Source organism: Natator depressus, chromosome 1 (genome assembly GCF_965152275.1).
Source record: "Natator depressus isolate rNatDep1 chromosome 1, rNatDep2.hap1, whole genome shotgun sequence".
Classification (NCBI taxonomy): Eukaryota; Metazoa; Chordata; order Testudines; family Cheloniidae; genus Natator; species Natator depressus.
This window is the reverse complement of record NC_134234.1, coordinates 329,985,855-330,010,151: the sequence shown is the minus strand read 5'-3', so window position 1 is coordinate 330,010,151 and position 24,297 is coordinate 329,985,855. Positions and strand designations below refer to the sequence as shown.

At 39.0% G+C, this 24,297-nt stretch overlaps 1 protein-coding gene across 2 annotated transcripts in view; it reads right to left on the bottom strand.

Annotated features, from left to right (window-relative positions):
• SEMA3A (semaphorin 3A) overlaps positions 1–24,297 on the bottom strand; it is a 403,325-nt gene that overhangs the window by 88,513 nt on the left and 290,515 nt on the right. The gene's annotated exons all lie outside the window — the stretch shown is intronic.

Here is a 24,297-nt window from a genome sequence, read left to right as displayed (position 1 = left end):
ATCCAGTGGGCTATGGATGAATCTCTTACCTAGCCCTTTGCCATGTTTATATATTAAGACAGGGTCTCTGCAACATCTGAAATTTACCCTTCTAAATGACCATGAATTAAAACAGTTATTCTTCCTCAGCACCAATTTATGAGGCTTTAACTTATTGGCACGTCACTCCCAAACCTGCATCCATGACAAAATGCTTCTGCTTTTTGTCGTCATTACATCTAACGGTAATGAACACAGGGGAAAAAACAGTATCTGTGTTATTCTGCACTGTATATATTTTTAAAATCTCACATTGAGATTTTAAAAACAGCTTCTGCCACAAACCCTTCTTATAATCTGTTGTCCATGAACAACAGTAGATTTAGACAAGAGGCCAAGGGAGTTGCATAAATGTAACTGAAGGAAGAGTTTGGTCTTCTGTGCATGCAACTAGCATGGGTATCTGAACAGTCCACTTGCTGTTAGCATAGTTCCATCTGAAATGCCACCTAAAAGTCAGGGGATCATTCCAAAGTCCTTCTTCTCTTAGTTTTACAAAACTCTTATTTGTTAAGTATAAACTTACTGTTGGGTACAGTGACTAGTTTGATCCTATTCAGCAGGGAGCAAATTGTGCCATTTTATTTATTTATTCAAGTCTGTCTGGAACATCTGTGAGGTTATCCTGCTGAGGAGTCTGTCACCTCGGATGTAAACATGTCAACAGGATGAGGTGACTATCCTGTAAGAGGAACCTTCTGAACTCTGCTGTTATCCTTTCTTTACACTGAAACTTTGCTAACTTACAATTTGGAGATGGATAAGATATCAATAAAGAGTAAGACACACATTTTGGGGAACACATTATCTATACACATCTTTGACAATGAGAAAGGCCCTTCTAGTGCAGGGAAGAACATACTAAGAAATGCTGGTGCTCACATGTAATCAGGAGGTTAAAAGGGAGGCAAGGTTAGCTGGCCCCTTACTGCATATTCAGAGGTCCAGGAGATGTACAGTGTGGGAATGAAACACATTTTCCCCTTTCTTTGTTTTTAATTGCAGATGTCAAAACTAACATTTACAACTGAAGTCTGAAAAATAAAACCCCAGCTGTCTTTCTGGCTCTAGGTGTGTTTGTACTAGCAGGGAAGTCAAGTTGCAGGGTTTGACATTTGTGCTTGCATCACTGGCTAAACATCTGTTCCAAAGCCAATAGAAGTCAATGGGAGCTTTTCCATTGATTACTATGTGCTACGAATGGGGCCTGGAAAGATTGGAAGCATCATTGTACTCACATGCAGGAGGCAGTAAGACCTATTTGTTGAAGAACATCTGGTTTGCTGACCATTCAAACTCTCCTTGTAGCCTAAGTTGATGAACTCATCAACCCTCTCCACGATACTCGACTTCACCAGCACCGGGAGATCTGGTGTCTCTGCTCTGAGGTTCTGGACCTTGGTCTTCTTGTATGAGACATTCAACCCCATAGTGTAGGTGGTGTCTTGGAGACCTTGGAGGTCACAGCTGAAAGTCTCTGACTTCTCCACAAGCAAGGCAGCAGCACTGGCTTAGTCTTGGTTAGTGAACACTTCTTGACAATCATGATTCTAATGTGTGGAGCAGCAGCTCCTAAAATCCATTCAATAGCTTGACAGAATATTGGCAAGAAAGCATCACTGCTGCACACTTGAGGTTGTGTAGAAACACAGCAAAAGCCGTGAACCAGTGCGCACTCTCACACTGGTACTGAATATATCTTGCAGCTTCCTGCATGATGTCACAAAAATGTATGAAAAAGCATAAAAAAAATGGACACAAAAATGTCTTTGCACTAAAACAAAGTTCAGGATCTCTCAAACTTGTGTACACCTGTATTGCTACACAGGTCAGAAACTTGGACCTTTTTTCAAGCCGATTTGAAGCAACTAGAGACATTTCATATACACCATCAGCACCAAATCATGAGCATAAAGTGGTTTGACCTTATGCAAAGTGTCATAATTTTGAAGAGATCTGGCTTTCCTTCAATCACTCATTATATTCAACAGTGGCGTTGCAAGCTCCTTGACTATGTCGCCAAAATGGACAAAAACCCAGCACACAGTGTTCTCACAGTCTCCAGTGACGTGAAAAGGGGTGCAAACCCTGTTCCTACCTAGCTGTGCCTGCAGCGCCACCCTATACATTTGTAGATTTACAGGATTCAGTCAGATCTGGGAATTTCACTACACGATGGCTAGAGTGACACCATCAACCGTGATCCCTCTGGTTGGTGTAGTGGTCTTCAGTGTGACGATGATGATGATGATGATTTTACTCACAGATGGATTGGATTAGACTTTCACTGACATTATTTTTTAAAAAATTACACTTCTGTGTAAAAATGTTTTACCTCTGTTGTTATAGGTAAAACCTCAGATTACTGAAATATACGACAGTAAAAAATCCTTGTCTTTACTTTTTCACTTTGGGCATTTAACAACACTTTGTACACAGTTGGCTTCATTTTTTCTCCTTTGTAGAAAGTTAGAGGCAATCCTGCAAGCACTCTACTCCAATACCCTGTATGGGAAATGTTATCCTCATTTTTATAGATCAAGGAACTGAGATTACGTGACTTGCCTTATGTCACACAGGAAGTGTGAGGCAGAGCTAAGGTGTTATGCCATACATCCCGAGTCCTAGTTTTGTGGCTTAACCACAATGCCATGCTTCCTTCTCAAATTTCACTGAAGTAAATGACAACTCAATCCACTGGACACCTCTGAAGAGGCATCTGGCACCTGTACTGCTAAACTTCATTTGCAGGAATTACCTTGAGACATGGAATGTAAATCAGGCTCCATGCCCATTCAGCTTTTGGTTTTTCTCTGAGACTGCCAGCAAATGTGCCAATTGTGTACACAAAATACTGAATATCCATCAGGTGATAGCATTCAGTCATTATTGACCGGGGTTGAATTTGAACCGACAACACAGATAGCAAAAATCTTCCTAGAGAATTTCCTGGCACACAAAGTGCCTAGTGTTATTGTATTTTTAAAAAAGCAGATATCATAGAAGGTCATTTATAGGACTCAGAATGAAGATGGCTTATCTGATTGCATCATGTGCCATGTAGATGTAAGTTTTCAAATTATTGTCATGGGCATTTGTGACTCAGATTATTTTAGTGAAGATTCACAGTACTGCACTACACTGAAATTTTTCTCCTCAGTGTTCAGTATTTATTTAAATAATCAAATCTGTTTAAATATATGGGAGAGGTGATGGGGAGTGGGGAGGGAAAGAACAGATAAAACATTATTATCTCTTTCCCATAATTGTTCTTTGATTGTGTTTCAAGGTTTAAGGATCCACCCAGCTTTTGTTTTCTGATAGTTGACACTGATGTCACTGGGTGAAGCAGAACAGAAGGTAGAAGTTGAAACTGAAGATAAATCAAACAAAAACATTAATGACTGCTGGATAAGAAAAAGAAACAAACATCCAGCAAGTCCATCCCCTTTAATTAGCTCTTTCTCACCTACTTGATACATCACAGTTTTCTTCTATTCTCCAATTTGTCACGCAGATACACAGCTGTATTTTAAACTTTTTTGACTCTCTATTTCAATTGCCTTACTTGACACCATATGCCATATATTTTCCTTTCTTTAATGAAATGGCTCTGAATCAAACAATTTGACCTTATTTCCCTATGGTCTGGATTTTCTGTCTCCTGTTGTTGTTTGACAAATGACACCAGCTGAGAATCTGCCTCCATATAGAATCATTTCTATAGGAATTTTGGAATTGCAACTCTGGACCAGACCAGTGTTCCCTGTAGAGCAGCAACCAGTCTTTGCCAGCAACTAACACCACATGTTACAGAGGGAGGTGAATGAATCCCTGTAGCTGACAATTATGGAATAACTGTCCTAAATTTCATCAAACCCCTATCACTTAGAAGTTGGTTTATATCCTCATGCATTAGTGATTTTATCCCTTATGTAGTTTTATCCTAAAAAATATAGCTGTGGACGTTCTCATCCTTATAAATGCCTCATCCTTTCTGAATCTTTAAGCTGTTGGCCTCAATTTGCTGTGATTGAATGTTTGCTGTTCTCAGTCCAGTTTTCCATCCAAAATAATATAAACCACTGTATATTCTTCTGACTCATTGAGCCAAAAATGCAGAGATAATGTAAATGGAAGTGCAATTTGCATATTGGTAATTTGGGGAGTGTAACTACAATACAGAAGAGGAGGAAGGTTGAACTAGTAACAAGAAAAGCAACCAACAGGGGAACCCTGCTTTATCTTACATCTTCTTTCATCCTGCTTTAGCTAGATGATGGTTACACTAGAGAGCTTATAGCTGTGCAGCTGCACCGATGCAGGTGTGCCTCTGTAAGCTCTTTAATGTAGCCGCTCTAAGCAGTGGAGAGAGCTCTCCTGTTGGCTTAATTACTCTAGCCCTCACCTGCGGGGATAGCTATGTCAGCAAGAGAAACTCTCATGCCGACATAGTGCTGTCAGCATAAATTATGTCGCTCAGCAGGGTGGCTAATTCACACCCTTGAGTAACATGAGCTGTATGGACATAAGCAGTCGTGTAGCCATCACTTTACACAATCTGGCTGGTAGCTTTTCCTCCTACAGTCCCCTCCCTCCTGCCATCTCAGCACTGAATTTACACCAATTTACAGTCATTTACACCCACTTTTCAAGCTATAACTTACAGTTTCTCTTATATCCCGTATGCATTTGGCCCATTGTATTACAAAACAATATTTGAGGAGGAACTTTATCAAATGTTTTCTGAACATCTGCTATGTATATGTGCTATGTTACATTTCAAGCATTTGAGTCTGTGGATGAAAATTCATGTGTGTTTGAGAGTATGTTTCTAAGTATGTGTTTTTCTGAAGACTGATGTAGATTGCAAGCTACCATTGACTTTAGTGGGATAAGAATTTGTCTTTAATTGCTTCACAATGAAGTTGAGATAACTGGTCTATAATTAGGACTTCTGATTTAAATTTTAACTGATAAACATTAATAAAACAACCCCTATTTAAAAAAAAAAAAGAGAGAAAAAAAAAGAAATTGATGTTTGTCCAATAAACACCAGAAAAAACGCCAGAAATGATTACTTGTATCTAAGGGATTTCTACACAGTCCAATAATGTGAACTGTGGGGGTGTGACTTCTAATGCATACTAATATTTTGCACATTAGTTAGTTTAGGTAGTCCTGCTGGTATACACTAAAGGTACAGTAAAGTCCTGCTGGTGCACTTTAATGTAGTGCTGTTTGAAACAGTACTATGTTAAAGCACACTAGGGAATATTACTCATTATAATATACAGTTCTCATTACAGTATTTACAAAAAGAAACAACCCCAAATTTTTGGACATTTACATAAAACTCAAAAATTACTAAAGATAAACTCTGAAAAGTAAATGAATAACCCGCCCCCCCAAACCAGAAGCCCTATGTATAATTTCATTCTACAGTCTGAGGCCTCTTTTTGGATAAATGTAACACATTCCAGTTCTCAAGAGCTTGACTTAATATTAAGGAATTTCTGAAAATATTGTTTCTGACTTCTTGCCTCATTCATTTCCTTTCAAACATGTAGCTATATGTATGCTCTATCTGAGCTGGACACATGCACATTACTTGTTTCCCTTCAGAGGGCCAAACTTCTCATGGGCATTTTTGTTGTTATCGACACCGTAGCATCACTTCAACTCCTTGACTACTTTATTAAGAAATATGATCACAGCTTTGGCATTCTCCACTCACTTTCTCCTCACTATGGCCCTGATTTAGCAAGGTACTTAGCTTTATGCTTCAAGGTTTAATCTCTATTACCTAGTTATCTAGTATATCTAGTTACCTAGAGATCAGCATGGGAGCTAAGGTGGAAGCTGATTGTCCCACATTTGTTTACTGTGAAGTTGTATGGCTTACGCTGGAGCATCTAGTGGTGGAGATGAGCAGGACCTCAGATCTGACCAGTATAGTGCCTCCTATGGTCCTTTAACCATGCAAGTAGTCCCACTGGGATTAATTTATATGCTTAAAGAGAGTCACACGCTTAAGTGCCTTGCTGAATCAGGGCCTAAGGTCTCTTTCCAGCAAAGAACGTAAGTATATGCTTAGCTTGCAGCCTATGACTATTACCATTGACTTCAAAGTTAAACATGTGCTTCAGTGCTCTGCCAGATTGGCACCTACGGACCTGATCCTGCACCCAATGAGCTTTGTCATTTATTTCAATCAATTCAGGATTAGGCCTTAGATAAAGACAGACAATTTTTAACGCAAACAGATGTGCCATTTTAATTTTCTTTTTCCAGTCTTCCATTGCAATTTCAATTTTCTTCATGAAAAACCTTTTACCTTTGCTTACTGCCAGTTATTTGAACATTTCCTCTCAACAGAAATAGTCTCTAAAATTCAGCGTGCAGGCTCCCCTCCCCCATCTAAATTGTTCAGTTATTTATGCTTATTTTTATAGCTCTTTCTGATTTTTTTTCTTATCAGATTGCTGATACTTTTTAAAGCTTTCTGCTCATGGTAGAGATTAACTTTTACATCTCACCTTTATAGCCCCCCTTGACATATTGACCTGTGATATAACACCGCTGTTCAGAGTTAAGCAGAATGAATTTTGGTTACAGTTTCTTCAACTCTTCCTTTCTGTTACCTACTTTGGATTCCAAGCCAAAATGTTTAAGCTTCGGGGTAAAATCCTCAAAAGTGCTTAACACTTAGGAGCCTAAATCCCTTTTCAAAGTGACGTAAGCCACTAAGGCCATGTCTACATTACCATTTATGTCTGCAAAACTGATGTCACTCAAGAGTGTGAAAAAACACCCCCCCCCCCCCGCCCCTGCAACTAACATAAGTTTTGCCAGCCTAAGTGGTAGTGTGCACAGCTGTGCCGCAGTCAGGTCTCTTGTGTAGATATAACCTGACTTTCAATGAGACTTAGGTTCTTAGGTGACTGTGCTTCTCTTAAAAATGGGACCCTAGGCACTTAATAAATTTTTATCCTTGATGCCTAAAAGTAAACTCCTTAATCCATTTAGGTACCTAAATACAAAAATGTAGATTTAAGATCCTAGCTTAAGAAACTGGAGTTTAACAATTTTTCTTTTTGACATTTTAGGCTCCAGTTTAGGAAACCACTTAAGCATGTGTTTAACCGCATTCTTATCCCAGAACAACACTTACCCATGTGTACTAAGTCGGTAAGTACCTTCCTGAGAACAAAGCTTTCCTGAATCAGGGCCACTGAGAATTTGAACGTCATCTTTCACGTAGCTGCAACACTATTTGTGTTGCTGCTCCTAGTGCTTACCCTTATCAGTTCATCAGTTAAAATCGGATCATATTATCATTCGATTCTAGATGCTCCCTTGCTGTAACTTTATTATTTCTCAGGTTAAAATAATTTCTGAGGACTAGGTCTAGAATTGCTTTTGACCATATCAGTTATTCAGAAAACTGCATAAGAAAAGGATCCTGTAGTATCTCTAAAAAACTATCCTCCTTCTTTGTTTTTTCCCCCTCAGCTTCATAACCATAGGCCAGATTCTCACTCCCTAACTCATATTAAGTAGTACATTATTCTTTGAGTAGCCTCATTGATTTCAATGGGAGTAAGGTAGTGCCTAACATAAGTAAAGATATCAAGCAGGCTTTATACGAATAATTTAAACTCCCAACATTTTGTCTTTCTGACAACTCTCTATCACCTCTTTAAATGTATTTCTTTATTTATTATCATAGAATCATAGAAGATTAGGGTTGGAAGGGACCTCAGGAGGTCATCTAGTCCAACCCCCTGCTCAAAGCAGGATGAACCCCAACTAAATCATCCCAGCCAGGGCTTTGTCAAGCCGAACCTTAAGGATGGAGGTTCCACCGCCTCCCTAGGTAACGCATTCCAGTGCTTCACCACCCTCCTAGAGAAATAGCTTTTCCTAATATCCAATCTAGACCTCCCCCACTGCAACTTGAGACCATTGCTTCTTGTTCTGCCATCTGCCACAACTGAGAACAGCCTAGTTCCATCCTCTTTGAAACCCCGCTTCAGGTAGTTGAAGGCTGCTATCAAATCCCCCCTCACTCTTCTCTTCTGCAGACTAAAATAAGCCCGGTTCCCTCAGCCTCTTCTCGTAAGTCATGTGCCCCAGCCCCCTAATCATTTTTGTTGCCCTCTGCTGGACTCTCTCCAGTTTATCCTTTCTGTAGTGGGGGGCCCAAAACTGGATGCAATACTCCAGATGTGGCCTCACCAGTGCTGAATAGAGGGATTTTCCCTCGATTTTCTGGCAGTGGTCCTACTAATGCAGCCCAATATGCTGTTAGCCTTCTTGGCAACAAGGGCACACTGTTGACTCATATCCAGCTTCTAGTCCACTGTAATCCCTAGGTCCTTTTCTGCAGAACTGCTGCCAAGTCATTCGGTCCCAAGCCTGTAGCAGTGCATGTGAGTCTTCCATCCTAAATGCAGGACTCTGCACTTGTCCTTGTTGAACCTTAGCAGATTTCTTTTGGCCCAATCCTCCAATTTGTCTAGGTCACTCTGGACCCTATCCCTACCCTCCAGCATATCTACCTCTCCCTGCAGCTTAATGTCATCTGCGAACTTGCTGAGGGTGCAACGCATCCCATCATCCAGATCTTTAATGAAGATGTTGAACAAAACCAGGGTATTATCTTTAATACCCCTTGAGATATACAGAACCTAAAATATCATCTAAGTCCTTAACTGTTATTCAAACTAGTTTCTGCTAAAGCAGGTGAAATATGTTATCTCTTTGCAGATTCAGAAATGTCCTTCAACAAAACTGACACACATTTGTCTACAATTTTAAAATTTTATTATTTACTTTTGCATCCCTCTTTCTTGGTATTTGAATACCCCATTTCCTTCTTCTGACATATCTCTATTTTTTAAAAATACTATCATACACAATAACTTGAGTTTAGCAAACTTATTGCAGGATAATCTTTTTCCAGAAGATATTTAGCTTTCTGAATAAGCCTTTCTCCACATTATATACTTACTATATCCCTACAAGGTAACCCTATTTACAATGAGTCATGGATTTTGAATGTACACATCTAACACGTTTACAGAAAGGAATCAAAGACAAATTCACCAGCTTGCAAATGACAAATAGAAAAGAGCTATTTTCCATATTGCTCTCCTACAAATTCTTTTGAAAGGCTAAATAACATTCTCGGTCTAGGGCTTGTCTACACAATTGCACCAGTTTACTAAAAAGTGGGGATTTAAAGTAATTTAGTTGAACCTATGCAAACCCCTGTGTGGACATTCTAGGTCTGGTTTAAGAGTGACTTATTTCAGGTTAGCTTAAGGCAACTGGAAACAAATTTAAGCTAACTCAAAATAAGCCATTCTTAAACCAAACTAGTGTCCAAATAGGGGTTTGCACCCACTTTAATTAGTCACGTGCAACAAGTTTGTTTGCAGACAAATAGAGCTGGATGAATAACCAATTTTTTGGTTTGGTGGCTGAACTGAAAGATTTTAAAAAATAATTTCTGATTGAAAATAAATTTTTTAAAAATTTCTCAGTAAAAGAAAAGAGTTGGAAAAAATTAATTTGGGGTCAAGTGAAATTTTTCATTTCCAGTGGGTTTTTTTAAATAAAATTGAGGGAAATTCTGAAACAAATTGTCTTGCTCAAACAAAGTCAAAACTGTTTGTTTCAGAAATACCAACATAAACTGTTTCAACAGCTCTGATTTTTTTTACTGAAACCATTCACTAAAATGAACTCAAATTCACAAATAGGTTCAGTTGCCTCAAATCTACATTTTTCAGCACAAAACGATTTGCACAACTCTATTGACAATGTCCAAGCCCTGAATAGCTTCCATACTCAGAACTTCCACTAACATGTCAAGAGTTTCTTCTTTGGCTCCCTTTCCTGGGAAAGGTTACACGAAGTCGGATTTTGTTTTTGTTATTTGACTTGTCCAGTCAATATTTTCAGAGAACAAATTGATCTTGTACAGGATATCTGAATCAATTAATATTATTATACTAACTCTGCTTACTTGTTGTACCTTTGCAGCACCTTTGCAGTTCCACATTAATGCAGCCCTCAGTTCTTCTGCCTGCATGCACTGAATGCAGTATTAATTTCAAAGCTCTTTGGATAAGATCCTACACTCATTATTTAGAAGAACTCCAGCTGGCTTCAAGGGAATTTATCCTCATTAAGGAGTCCAGGATTAGGCCCTCAGTGGGGAAACAACAGCCTGCTGGACTTTGTCTACATAAGTAGAAAACCATAGCCTGAAGTAATAAAAACCAAGTCACAGAATCTTATAACACAAGAAGATGGACCTTAGAAGTCTAAGGTATATGGTAAAGTAGATTTTGCAATATAAAATCACACTCAGACAGAAATATCAAAAGAACTTAAACACCTAGACCAGATATAATTAGACTGAAATATTTTGTGCCTCCATGCTTGTATTTAACACACCACTTGAATGAGCACTGATGCTTAGCTAAATGAAAATCTAAACTTCGAACAAGTCAAGCAGAAAAAACATGATTGCAGGGGCACTTATTTACTACACTTAACATGTGGTTTGTATTGTAGGTACAATCATATTCTTTATGAAACCTGTTGCAAGCTTGTAAATAAATGTTAGCTACAGAGCATAATTTCTGTTTAAACACAAAGTAAAATACTTGCAGGTTTCAGTGTTGGTCCCATGCTTCAAATACCATGTTAAGGCAGTAGTATAAAAAGAAACGATTAGTGATTTACTGCTTTGGGGAAAAAACAATGCTATTTCATTAAGATGCAACATTTATTGGCCTTGTTTTAAAAAAACCTCAAACGGAAGCAAACATTTCGCACTTCCAATCAAAAGATCCTAATGAAAGGGAAAGTCTACCAGATCTCTTCGAGATTCATCTCATATGATTCCCTTCCAATTCTCTGCTCAAATTGGCTTCTAGTTCTAACATCGTGCTGGGTCAGCCATGTAGATTTTTCATTGCTTCCAAAAAAAAAAAAGCTGAAACTTCACGAACTGTCGTGTTACAACATGGAGAGTGACTCTCTCCCTTCAGAGCCCTGGTGCCATTGTTTCTCCTATATCTATGGCGTATGTCCTTATCTCCAAGGCAGTTTGCAGGTGCAAGAAGTTGAATTCGTTTTAGAGTGACTGCTTCCCTAGCTCCATCAGTTTATACCCTGATCCACTCATGCCCAGTCTATGAAGCCTCAACCCTCTTGCATCTCTGAAGAAGGTCATCTTTGCACCTCCAAAGAGCATCCCAACGAGCTATGGCTCTATCCCATCTATGTCAGACCGCCCCAAATCCTGCATTTTACATTTTGTGCAGCTAATCCATTCCCAGTTATGCTGTGGGCAAGGCTTTCTGCAATGTGGAGGAAGGGGCAGGTTTTGTGTTTCAGTTTATCAAAGGCCATGATCCAGCAAAAGCATTTAAGTAGGAACGTAACTTTTAAATATATGAATGGTCCCATCGACTGGATCAAGGGGTATGTCAGGATGGCAATGCTGATCTGAACTTTAGGTTTTATGATTATTTAGTAAAGAATCCAGATTTAAAAAATTATCATTTTAAAAAAATACTAAAAGAAGTGAAATATACAGGGGGTGTTTATGCTGTTGGTTTCTCTAATGCTCATATAACATGCTGTAAAGTAAAAAGACAATGTGTGAAACCAGTTCTCATGCCAGCACAGAAATGGTGAGGAGAAATCTATTTGTCTCACATCTTTAATGCTTTGCTTTGCCAGAAGTGCCACCATGTTATCTTCCCATTTAAAGGGCTGAAGGGGAATGTTTATGCTCAGATCAACTGTTTGCACTCAACCTTTCCTGCTGTGGTTTATATTAAGTGCAGAAGAAGGCACCAACGTACTCAACCCTGTGAGAATCCTCCTGATGAGTCAGATAGAGCTGCTAGCAAAACCCTTGTCATTCATTACCAATCTTTTAACTCCATGTGGCATATAGGTGTGAAAAAGGATTGAATTAATGTTAAGACTGTGTTATTTGAGCTGTGCACTAGAATAGCACATAGATATGAACCATGATATTTCTCCTACTCTGCTGCTCTTAAGCTCTTTTGTCATGGTTCTCTTACAACCTACAGTATAAATGTTATTTCCCATATGAAAGTAACAAGAAGGAGTATATCCTAGGCTTTCTGCCACCTACTTATCTACTGTATTTATATGCCAGCTATTCTGTGCAGAAAATAGATTACTACAGCCTTGGCATTTAATTTCCTTAATTAATTACACTGTGAAGGCATGTTTCAAGCCACATTATTGAAGGATTCCTCCAAGGTAACCATTTAACAGCTAAGTAACCTTTAATTACTTTACCAAAATGATACATATCTAAGACACATATTGTATTATTGTAGTCTGAGATTATCTGAGCACTTTAAGCTAAAAGTAGTTATTAGAACTTGCATGCTGTATTCATTCCCGGGCACATTTAATTAATGGAGTGCATTGGGCTCTTGTCTGATTATGCACTTTCAAGGAGTTAGCCAATATCTCTCCCTAAATCTGTTCATGCTGTAACTTAAAGGAATCCAAAGCTTTCACATGTAATGCTGTGTTTATTAACTAAAATGCATGCAATTACATAAAGATGAGGTATGTGACAGCACTCCTACTATTTGAAAGGTATAAACCCCACGAAGATGAAAAAATATTTAGGATTGAACAATGGGTATAACTACACTTAATGGCATGTTATTTTTAAAAAACGAAAATTAAGGCTGGAAACACTTACTAGACCTGATTTAGATCAGTATAGGCGAGAGGAAGACCATGACTTTCAAATGTAGTGCTACAAAGAAAAAAGCAACTCAGAAGCAGGATGATAACAACTATGTAAGATAGATAGAACGGAGAGAATGAATGAAAATTGTGCCATTGATTTCATTGGGGGCCAGGATTTCAGCTATAGATATTAAGGCCTGAAGGTAACATTCTGATTTTCTGACTCCTGTGTAACATAGGCCATATAATTTTACCCAGTAATTCCTACCAAAGACCCATAACTTCTTACTGGGTTAGAGCATATTTTTAGAATATACCTAACACAGATAGAGCTAGATGGACACATGGAGATGTGTAATGCCAGGATATATGGGACTAAAACAAACACTTAGAAGTTCTGCTCCTCTTCAACACCAAAGTTAACCTCCCTTATCTCTTTAGCAATACATTTATACACTCCTCATAGTAAACCAATATATAAAATCAGTTATTTTGGAGATAATTATTTCTGATTTCTGATTGTAAAGCCAATTGCATACTCTTCATTAATTTTTAGATAATTTTGTGCTCCACCATAAAAAATAAACAAACCCCCAAAAAGAAAAGAAACCCAACCCAAATCAAACTAAACAAAAAATAACAATAACCCACAATGTCTGCCACTTCTGCACTCCATCCTTTAAATTGGATTACTTTGCTGCTGATGGGCACTGCAGCAGTGATCAAACATGCAGTATTACCTTGGCTCTCATGTTCACAGAAAAGTATTGTTTAAAGACGTATGATGGAATTTAGCTTCCTGTCAGACTCCCTTATTCTTGAAATACCTGATTGTTAATCTAACTGTGTCATCTTATGCCAGATAAAACCCTGATGCAGAGAGATGAAAGGTTCTATTTTGATAAAAAGCTTTTTCCTTTATCCTCTTTGAGGCATTTAACAACATTAAACCTCACACAATGGTTATACTATATTTGTCCTTTCTAATACAACTTCCTTCTGTTAGCAGCCATCTTCTCTTTATGGGTATATTTTGCATGTATTGCTGCAAATTATGTTTGGAGTTTCAGGCAGTTAGATGTTTGCTTCTCCTCTTTCTCCTTGTCAAAAAGAAGGGTGGAAGGGTGCCAACTATTAATCACAGCATCACGCTTTAGTGCTCTCTGCTTTTCAAACCATATTGTGAATTAATAGTAGCCTTGTAGGGAGTAGAACATTCTACTCTCTTAGGTAAACTGTCGATCTAGTGACAATATATGAATATTCTGTATACAACAAAGAATAGAGCAGAAACTCTAAAGGACCTGGAGGCTTTGTGCAGGCAAGAATTGCAGCTATGAGGTATTATTTATACCATGACACTGTGGATATGACATCAGACCATCTACATCCAATATGCATTCCCACCACAATCCATATGAAAAAAGGGGGTGATCCAGGTAGTGAAAGAAGAGCACAATTAAACATTGTTCAATTTGCCAGTTGGTGGGAGTACCTGTGGAAGTTAGCTCTGCTCACAGGATTAATTCCACCAGCTCACAGCAGTAACATCACAAAACATCTCACAAAACTGGGTGCCTGGGCAACAAAATGGCAGATGAAATTCAATGTTGATCAATACAAAGTAATGCACAATGGACAGCATAATCCCAACAATACATATAAAACGATGGGGTCTAAATTAGCTGTTACCACTCAAGAAAGAGATATTGGAGTCATTGGGGATAGGTCTCTGAAAACATCCATGCAATGTGCAGTGGCAGTTAAAAAAGCTAACAATGTTAGGAGTGGTTTGAGCATTGGCCTGCTAAACCCAGGGTTGTGAGTTCAATCCTTGAGGGGGCCATTTAGGGATCTGGGACAAAAATTGGGGATTGGTCCTGCTCCAAGCAGGGGGTTGGACTAGATGACCTCCTGAGGTCCCTTCCAACCCTAACCTCCTATGATTCTATGATCTATGAATTAGGAAAAAGGGATAGATAATAAGATACAAAATATCATAATGCCTCTCTATATAAATCCTTGGTACACCTACATCTTGAATACTGCCTGCAGATCTGGTTGCCCCATCTCAAAAAAAGATATATTAGAATTGGCAAAGGGACAGAGAAGGGTAACAAAAATTATTAGGGTAGAGTAGAGATTTAAAAGACTGGGATTTTTTCAGACTGAAAAAGAGACGACTAAGAGGAGATATGTTGGAGGTCTATAAAATCTTGACTAGTTTGGAGAAGATTAATAAGGAAATATTATTTACTCCTTCACATAACACTAGAACTAGGGGTCACCCAATCAAATTAATAGGCAGCCGGTTTAAAACAAACAAAAGGAAGTACTTCTTCACCCAATGCACAGTCAACCTATGGAACTCATTGCCAGGGGACATTGTGAAGGCCAAAACTATAACAGGTTTCAAAAAAGAACTAGATAAGTTACTGGAGGATAGGTCCATTGAAGGGTATTAGGAAGGATGGTCAGAGATGCAGCCCCATGATCTGAGTGTCTGTAGCCTGTTTGCCAGAAGCTGTGAGTGGACAACTGGGGATGGATTACTTGATGATTACCTAAAAAGAAAAGGAGTACTTGTGGCACCTTAGAGACTAACCAATTTATCTGAGCATAAGCTGTAGCTCACGAAAGCTTATGCTCAAATAAATTGGTTAGTCTCTAAGGTGCCACAAGTACTCCTTTTCTTTTTGCGAATACAGACTAACACGGTTGTTACTCTGAAATTTGATGATTACCTGTTCTGTTCATTCCCTCTGAAGCATCTGGAATTTTGGCCACTGTCAGAAGACAGGATACTAGGCTAGATGGACCATTGGTGTGACCCAGTATGGCCGTTCTTATGTTCTTATCACCTGGAGTCTCAGTGATTCCCATCAAAAGGATAATCTGAGAAGCCCTTATGAGGAAGTCAGTGGTGACATGGCAAATGAGGCAACCAAACTGTTGATGAGGGGAAAAAAGGATGTTGGCAGCATGGAGGCATGTGTATGGGCCTAGATATGTGAGAATCTGATCATTTTCCTGAGCCATCTGGATGGTTTCTAAGGCCATAAGTGTTCTGCTCTGTCCCCATTCCCACATTTCAGAGGCATGGAAGGCAATCATCTTCTAGAACAGAGATAGATATTTGACAGCAATTTCCCCTCTTGTGTGCATTTGTATGTGGATGGGAACCTTGTGGTCCACACTGTGTATGGGCGAAGAGGCTAACCAGGGAGCTGTGACTGAAAAATCAGGAAATAGGCAACAGGAGACCTGAAATGATGCATCGGCTCTCACAGGGCTTGATTCAAAGCCCATTGAAGTGTATGGGAACACTGCTGCTGACTTCACTACGATTCAGATCAGGCCCTTACTCTCGAAACCCAATAAAAGCTCCAGTAATGTTTGCAGCTTTCTACATTTTATAACTTCATGGCTTAAATGCAGAACATCAGCCACAGCTGAAACCTGCTGTTTCATTGCCCCAAATGTTTAAAGCGTACTTGACAAGATGTTTGTATTGGGCTATCAAACATAATACAGGCCTTTCCTTCAGCTGCACAATTACATTTAAAATGTGATTCTTCTATCTGAGGTCAGTTCCTGTCAACCAGGTTTTGGGACATGGATTCTGACTATGAATAATGCAGCCTTAATTCTGATCTACTCAATTATGTACTATATAGCTTTCTGTTGCTATTTTTCTGTATCCTATAGTCCTAAATCATGTATTACTTTATTCCATATATTTTAAAGTCATTTCCTCAGTTAAGTCAGAGAATGTACTGTACTCCAGTATCCACCCTTTTCATTAAATCTGTTTCCCAACAGATGGTGGTTGCTTGTTTTATTTTTTCCATGTTCATATGGAGATCAAAGGGTTCAGTCATTCTTGTCCATTGTAACTGGAGGTGTGTGGATGAAACTTTGCATATGCTGCATGAGTATGAAGTTGGGTTAGTGTTTTCAATTACTTTCTCTAATAAGACAAGATGTGCTGAATTTTCTAGCTACTAGAAATATTATGGCCTCTCTGAATTAATGGAGATAAATCTCCCCCAACATGAGCACAGTGCCACAGTCTTAGTATGTGAGTCAACTCTTTTTAAAATATAATCTCTAAAGATCTGACCCTGAGAGGTTACTGGGACTTGAGGGCTCTCAGTACTTGGCAGGATTGTGCCCTACCTTTGAAATGAATCAGGAAGTGAGTTGTGTTACACCATATTATGTCAGGCTCTGTTTGTCTCATATGACAAGGTCACCATGCTGACAGTGTGACTATTCGTATCCGGGAAGTAAATAATTCTCCTAAACATCCTTTTACTGACAGGAGAAATAATTAACATCCAAATGCAAACAGTGGGAGTATTCCCAGCACTAGCAAGAAAGGATTGTTAGAATTCATGCTCCTAAAAGCTATGGCAAAACTATCTGACACATCAAACATGAGGTGCTAGAAATTCATGCTGTTTCTGTGATAATAAAAAAAAAAAGAGACTTGAGTGTCCTTTCTGTTACACCGGTGTAAATCAAAGAAAACTCCATTGAAGACAGTTGCAACAATGTAAAATCAATGTAAGTGATAGACGAATAAGTCCCAGATGCTAAGAACTGCCTAAAGCTTGAGTACTCCAGTTACCAATGTGCTGCACCTATTCTCTGTGAAATGCCTTGGGATAGTTTTGAGGCATGGACTCAAACAAATATGGCATTACCTGCAATCTAAATGAAAATTCTGTCTACTACTCTCTGTGTGTGATCCACTCCATGAATGTGCTTTCATGGCAGTCTCTCTCTCTCTCTTTTTCCCCCTCCAGTAGCATAAACAAAAGTTTTCCCACAGTTCTGAGGCTCATTTCTTTGAACCTAATGAATATGTTGACTGGCTTTAGTTTCTCATTCATGGAAGCCATTCAGCTGTGGCATACTGTATACAGTTCTTCGCTGTAATCAACAAGCATTTCTCAGCGACAGAGGGCTGAAAGTAATGTACATCTAAAGAACAATCGTGTTCCCAGTTTTGGTCGTGTAAGAGTGCTAGTACATAGATTCTACTCATTAGAAGGCGAAGGATCCAAATTTGACACTGTCATTCAGCCTAGAATCTTACCACACTAAACAAAGCCAAGCATCTGTGATCTTGATTGGTCTTGTTTGTGCATGTGTGATATCTTTAGAAAACAATATTCAGGATATCTGCCCACAAACCAAATAAAGTTTTATGTTTTTGCATCTCTCTGGTGATCAGACTTTAAGGAGAGAAATTGAGTCCATAATGCCACCCAGAATTTTCCCCAGAGCACACTCCTATCAGTAAATATCTTACAGGAGTTTTCAGTTAAAACAAAAACTGCTAAGTATGACAGAATATCATGCTGCAGAGCTACTTTAATTAAATCATTCCTTACAAATATATCTATAGGTGAGATGATTCTAAGGTTTAGCCTTTTTATTCAAGAGTAAGCTTCAGAGCAGTACTGCAGCGATTTGGATATGTTTATCAAGTACCAAATAAAGGACAGTTGTTGAATAGCTGAATTGATCAGATTAGAAGTATAAGACAGGGATTCATTAGGAACTTCTACAGTGCAACAAATGCTTACTGCTTTGTAAGCTACAAGGGCTTCCTCTGCTCATCATATGTTAGATCTTCTCCTATTATGATTTGCTAAGCAACTACTGATTCCATTAAATCAGTTTAAGTTGCTAGCCTGGAGAATAAAGACCATCCAAAAAAAAAAAAAAGCCCAACTCCCTGTTTTGACTTCTGACAGTTCAAAACTTGATTTTGTCTTTTGCATGTAAACGCTCAAATTGTGAATTTCAAAGCCAAGCACAGACATAATTACCAACTTACATTTCTGTCACTTTAGACAGAGATTCCAAGTTACCAATGTGTAATTACGAAATATGCAAGGGCAGAACTGAATGTGCTAAATGACAGCTGGAAGCCTAAGATGCTCACATTCCCTGGCAATGATTAAAGCTCGACCCCTCTGCTAAACACTTTTTTCCCAAAAAATACATATCTGTACCACATTCAAATTTTTAACATAATGGGCCAGATCTTCTGCTGGAATAAAATGGCATAGCTCCATTCTTTTTTCATGTAACTTTACACTCTGTAGGTAGGAGACCAAATGGATCAATCTACTAAAAATATTGTCACAAACGTTTAGAGATCAATTTTCAGCTGGCATAGGGACCTACCTTCCTTTCTGAGCATGCCATAAAATGAATTGTATCTACAAATCTAAGTAGTTGTGCTTACAGCTACCTGACTTACATCACAAATTAGGTAGCCAGAGTGACAAATGCTCTGATTTGTGTCCACAATTCAATTGTTGGTGTAAAATGTGAGTCCAAAACTCTTAAAAAATAAGTTCTATATGTATATGTAGCGAGACCTGAAGGTGCCAGCCACTGCTATTTAGACATCATCTATGATATCCAGTATAGACAAACTGCTGTCAGAAATAAACTATTGACACCACCTAAAATATCAAAATAAAAGTACTAAGCACCCAACAAAAAGAGGCTTACTTAGGAAATGGACTTCAATTGGCGTTTTCCTGAGTAAGGAAGTCAGGACTGAGCCTTGAAAAGTATCAATAGCATTATCTTTTGTAGCACTAAAGTAAATGCAGCTAAAAATAACACACGCTCTGCAGTACACCAAAAAAAGTGATTAAAACTTGAGCCTGATTCATATATTTATATTTTTTAAGTGGGTTATGGAGTTTTTCAAAAAATATTTTATATGGGACTCAAATTACATATTTATGTTGACCTACTATTTCTGTAACTTTACAACAAGACAGAGCAATGTAACTAAAGGTACTCAGCAGAAACATAAAATTGGACTCCTAGGAAATACATGTTGATGTGAGATGATGCTTAAAAATGCACCGAGATTCCAAGTACCCACCTTTCGCTTCTTTATTTAAATGATTTTCAAGCCTTACTGAAGACAAGCTGTTCAGTTTGCAGGCCACTCCATGTATGCAAACACTAATCAACACATGGTGGATTGCCAGGCTTACATTGTTCTGTGTGATGCCCATTCACCTGTTGTAAATGATTGCTTGTGCTCATTGAAAGGTTTACTTTATGTACCTGTGCCTAACTGATATCAATGGTAGTTGTACACATAACCTGAAAACAAAATAGGCCCTAACATGCTTGCAATGTTTTGAGTATGTCAAGATTTATTCTTCTTAGAAGCTGAAGCCAAATCTGACCTCTGTGCAAAGCTGGATGTAATGCAAAGGTTCTCTACATGGGATAACATGGGATCATGTGAAATTCACTTAGGTGGTATGGAGTGCCAGCAGAGCTGTTCCGTGTATTCTAAAGACTACACTGGAATCAATAGTCCCCGTGTCTCTGCCACCTCAGGTAGTCTTGTGAAATCACTGGCTAGATCTGGCCACCATCCTGACTCATATAATTTCTCCCACACATTGACACAGGGAATATAATATAGGAAGGATAGAGTCTTTCTGTGGCTAGGAGTCTCCCAGTGCAGAAGAATGCTACTTATTCCTCCGACTTTTAAGCCTTTTCACATACCACAGGATTTCATCTTTGGAACATTCAAGGCAGAGATCACCCTGTACAATTCATTGCAGTAGCAAAGACAACTTTAGAATCATAGAATATCAGGGTTGGAAGAGACCAGTCCAATCTCCTGCTCAAAGCAGGACTAATCCCCAACTAAATCATCCCAGCCAGGGCTTTGTCAAGCCAGGCCTTAAAAACCTGTAAGGATGGAGATTCCATCAGCTCCCTAGGTAACGCATTCCAGTGCTTCAGCACCCTCCTAGAGAAATAGTCTTTCCTAATATCCAACCTAGACCTCCCCCATTGCAACTTGAGACCATTGTATCTTGTTCTGTCATCTGCCATCACTGAGAACAGCCTAGCTCCATCCTTTTTGGAATCCCCCTTCAGGTAGTTGAAGGATGCTATCAAATCCCCCCTCATTCTTCTCTTCTGCAGACTAAATAACCCTAGTTCCCTCAGCTTCACCCTTGGCAAATGAAGACAGTGCTCCGGGGGAGCAATGCTACTTTACATCAGCTGAGCATCTGGCCTCTTATGTTTTACTATCACAAGAGTAATGAGATAGCTCCTATGTTGTAGCGTTTAAATGGCATCACTATATTAAAAGTAATTGCTACAATTTTTTAATAAACCTACAGCTTCTTTTGCTGGCATCTCCCAGTAACTACAATTATGACTAGAACTCTAATATCATGCAGGTGCTTCAGATCCTATTCTTTTGCATTTGTTAATGTAACTCTGTTTTTCCAAAAATTGGAGAGTACTGTGAATGTCATATAAACATACTGTTAATTGGACAGAAAGCAAGTTAGAAAGTTTACACTCAGATGAGCCTTAACTTACAATTAAAAATATCATTTGCTCAAATGTTTCACTTAAAAAACACAGGCCAGATCCTGAGCGGATATAAACTTGTGTAGCTCCATGGTCTTCAACGGAGCTATGCCCATTTACGCCACATCTGCTCCCAGTGAAGTCAGTTTATTGCCTCCATGCTTTGTATTATATGATGAAACATCATATTTGCTTTTCTACCAACAGTAATTCACATTTCTCAATCATTGTGTGTCCCTTGGGGTGTGTCTACACTGAGAGGTGACTGCAGCATGTGTAGGCATTCCTGAGCTACCTTCGATCAGTTGTAAAAAACAGCAGGGAAGCTACAACAGCATGGTCGGAGGCATGGGCTAGGTGCCTCGGACCCTGGGTACATACTTGGATGGTGAGCCTGTCTTGCTGTGGCTTCACGGTGATATTGAGCACTCTAGTTTGATCAAAGGTAGCTTAGGTATGCCTGCACATGCTACAGTCACTTCTGCCAATGCCATTAGACACTCTCCTTAGGAGAGGGGTGGTTCTCCATTGCTCTGGGAAAAAATATTTAAATGTATCTTAACAGGATGCCCATTACTTGGAAAAGTGCACTCTGGACTTCTTCTAATGTGATGTATTGGGGGGGGGGGAGGGAACATAGTGGAAGGTATAATTTAACACAATTTTATGAGTTGTACCAAGGGTTTTTTAAATGTACAGAAACCGGAAAAAGCAAATATGTTACAGGTGGTAGCATTATATAATTTCAGATGCAATAGCTTAAAGTTTTATATACATCATAAATCTAAACAAAATATAGAGCTCCTTTATCGAGTAAGGATGAGAAATGAACTGCAAAACAAAGTGATCCCAGATCTTTTAGGTTCATACTGTTAAAGATTATTGTTAATCGGGAGAACGATCACAAGAGATTTGGGAGGAGACAATTAAAGATGCTGGGGATGGCTGGTGTAAATCAGCATTGTTCTGCTGAAGTTAATAATGCTTCACCTATTTACACCAGTTGTGGATCTGGCTCACTATTTTGTACTGCCTGTCTGAGTGTGCAAGAAGTGGGGGAGGGTGCAGGGAGACATCTCGCTCCTTCCACCCCTAATGCAAGGACCAGGTATAATTGTAACTCCTGCACTCTTCTGAGCACAAAGACTGTTCCTGCTAGCACGCTGTGGGGCACAAGCTACCCCAAAGAGGACAGTGAGAAGGCCAAGTCTTGCTCTCTCCCCATTGCAGCTGGCCAGACATGCAGACAAGTGTATGTTGCATTCTGGGTTAGTGCTGCTCTGTGCCTCCCTGTACTTATGGTTTGTTCCTTCACGGCACACTCTGACTCACAGTGATTTATAATAATAAGGGTAATACCACTAAGAGGTTGATCTGCTCCCACTGGAGTCAATGGGAAATTTGCCATTCGTTTGAATGGGAGCACGACAGAGGCCTAAGTTTCTCTCCAGAAACCTTTATAAAAGAGTTGTGGGGAGAATGTTGCCTCTTTGGGTCTCTCTTTTTATTGTCTCTGGCTGTAGTCTTGGCATTTTTAAGGGAGTCCTTTCAGAAATCAATGTTATTTTTCTCTCTAAGTGTTTCAAGTATTCCTTTCCAAATCTGGAACAGGTTTAAACAAGATCCTGCCTTTCCCAGGAAACTGGTATAACTCACAATGTATTTATTAGATTATGTATGTTTGCGGGTAGCATGTTCTGTCTGATGAATTAATCTTGCTTCTGAGGCAGCACAGCTACAAGCCACTGGTGCTGGAACAATTTGTATGGTGGGGTGCTGAGATCCACTGAACCAAACTGTAAACCCTGTCTATGATGGAAACCACGTCAAGCCAGAGGGTGCAGTAGCACCTCCAGTACCCTTACTTCCAGCACCGATGCTACATGCTGCCCCTTACTCTGACTGGATTGTGAGGTTACAGCCTGAGGGCAGTGTTCAGGCTCAGGAGGACCAAATGACAGTAAATTCAAGGATTTAGACCATCTTGGTAATTACAGTTCATCAAAAAAAAAGCAAATGCAAATAAGTGTCTACAGCTCTAGGGACATATTCATCCCAATGTCAAAGTCAGTGGTGTTACACCAAGGTTGGATCTCGTCCCTAGTGTTTGATCATCCTTTCCATAAATCCTTGATAAAGTGTGTGAGTTTTACTGTGTGCTCATAAAACAGCCAAATGTAAAAGTAAATGACCTCATACTTGCTATCTCTCCACAGATAGCTACATTTGGCAGATAGCCAAGAATTGATTGACACACATCTTACGGAACTAGAGTTAATTAATATGTCTACCAATTCCCAAATGGATCTCAGGAAGCAGAGAATCTGCTTAATGCAGTAAGCAATGGCATACTGTGTGTGGTCAAGAGACAATTACTAATTGCCAAGACTACAAGCCATAAAGAGCCCCAAATCCTTCCACTAAGCATTCCCGTCATCTCCCCCAAAACCTTATGCTTAGAACATTAAGAAGGATGCATGTTTTGAATATTAAAAGACATTTTTGTAGAGAAAAATCACTCCCAGACTGTTAAGTCATCACTCAAAGAATCTGTTATTTTTTCTATAAGAAGCAGAATCCAAATTTTAAATGACTGAGGGTCATTCATTTAAACAAAGATGTCTTTATTTTCCTGGCAATCTGCAATCCTGAATGTCAACTCCATGAGGTGACTCTAATAATTTTGCTTCAGTGATCAGAGCAAGTCAATGTAACACAACGATGGATTCTCCCCCACCCCCCAGAAACAACAGCACTTCCCCCCTCAGCTCCATAAATTAAATAAGTGATGGCTGAGAACACATCAACAGAATTTGTTCTATGAATTGAAAGGATCCAGAGAGCAATAGCCACATAGAGAACAAAGGCAAAGTGGCTTCACTTATATTATAGACTTATGCTAATATTACAATAAAAGTTTAACCTTTTAGGAAAGAACAAAGCAGAAAATGGATCAAATCTAAGACACCGCCACCATCCCCAAAAGCTTCAGCTATGTAAATCAGTAAAGCTGCACTGATTTTAGTGGAGCAACACTGATTTACATCAGTGAGGATCTGGCCCATCAGTTTTATATTTAGTTAAAAAGTGGAATGA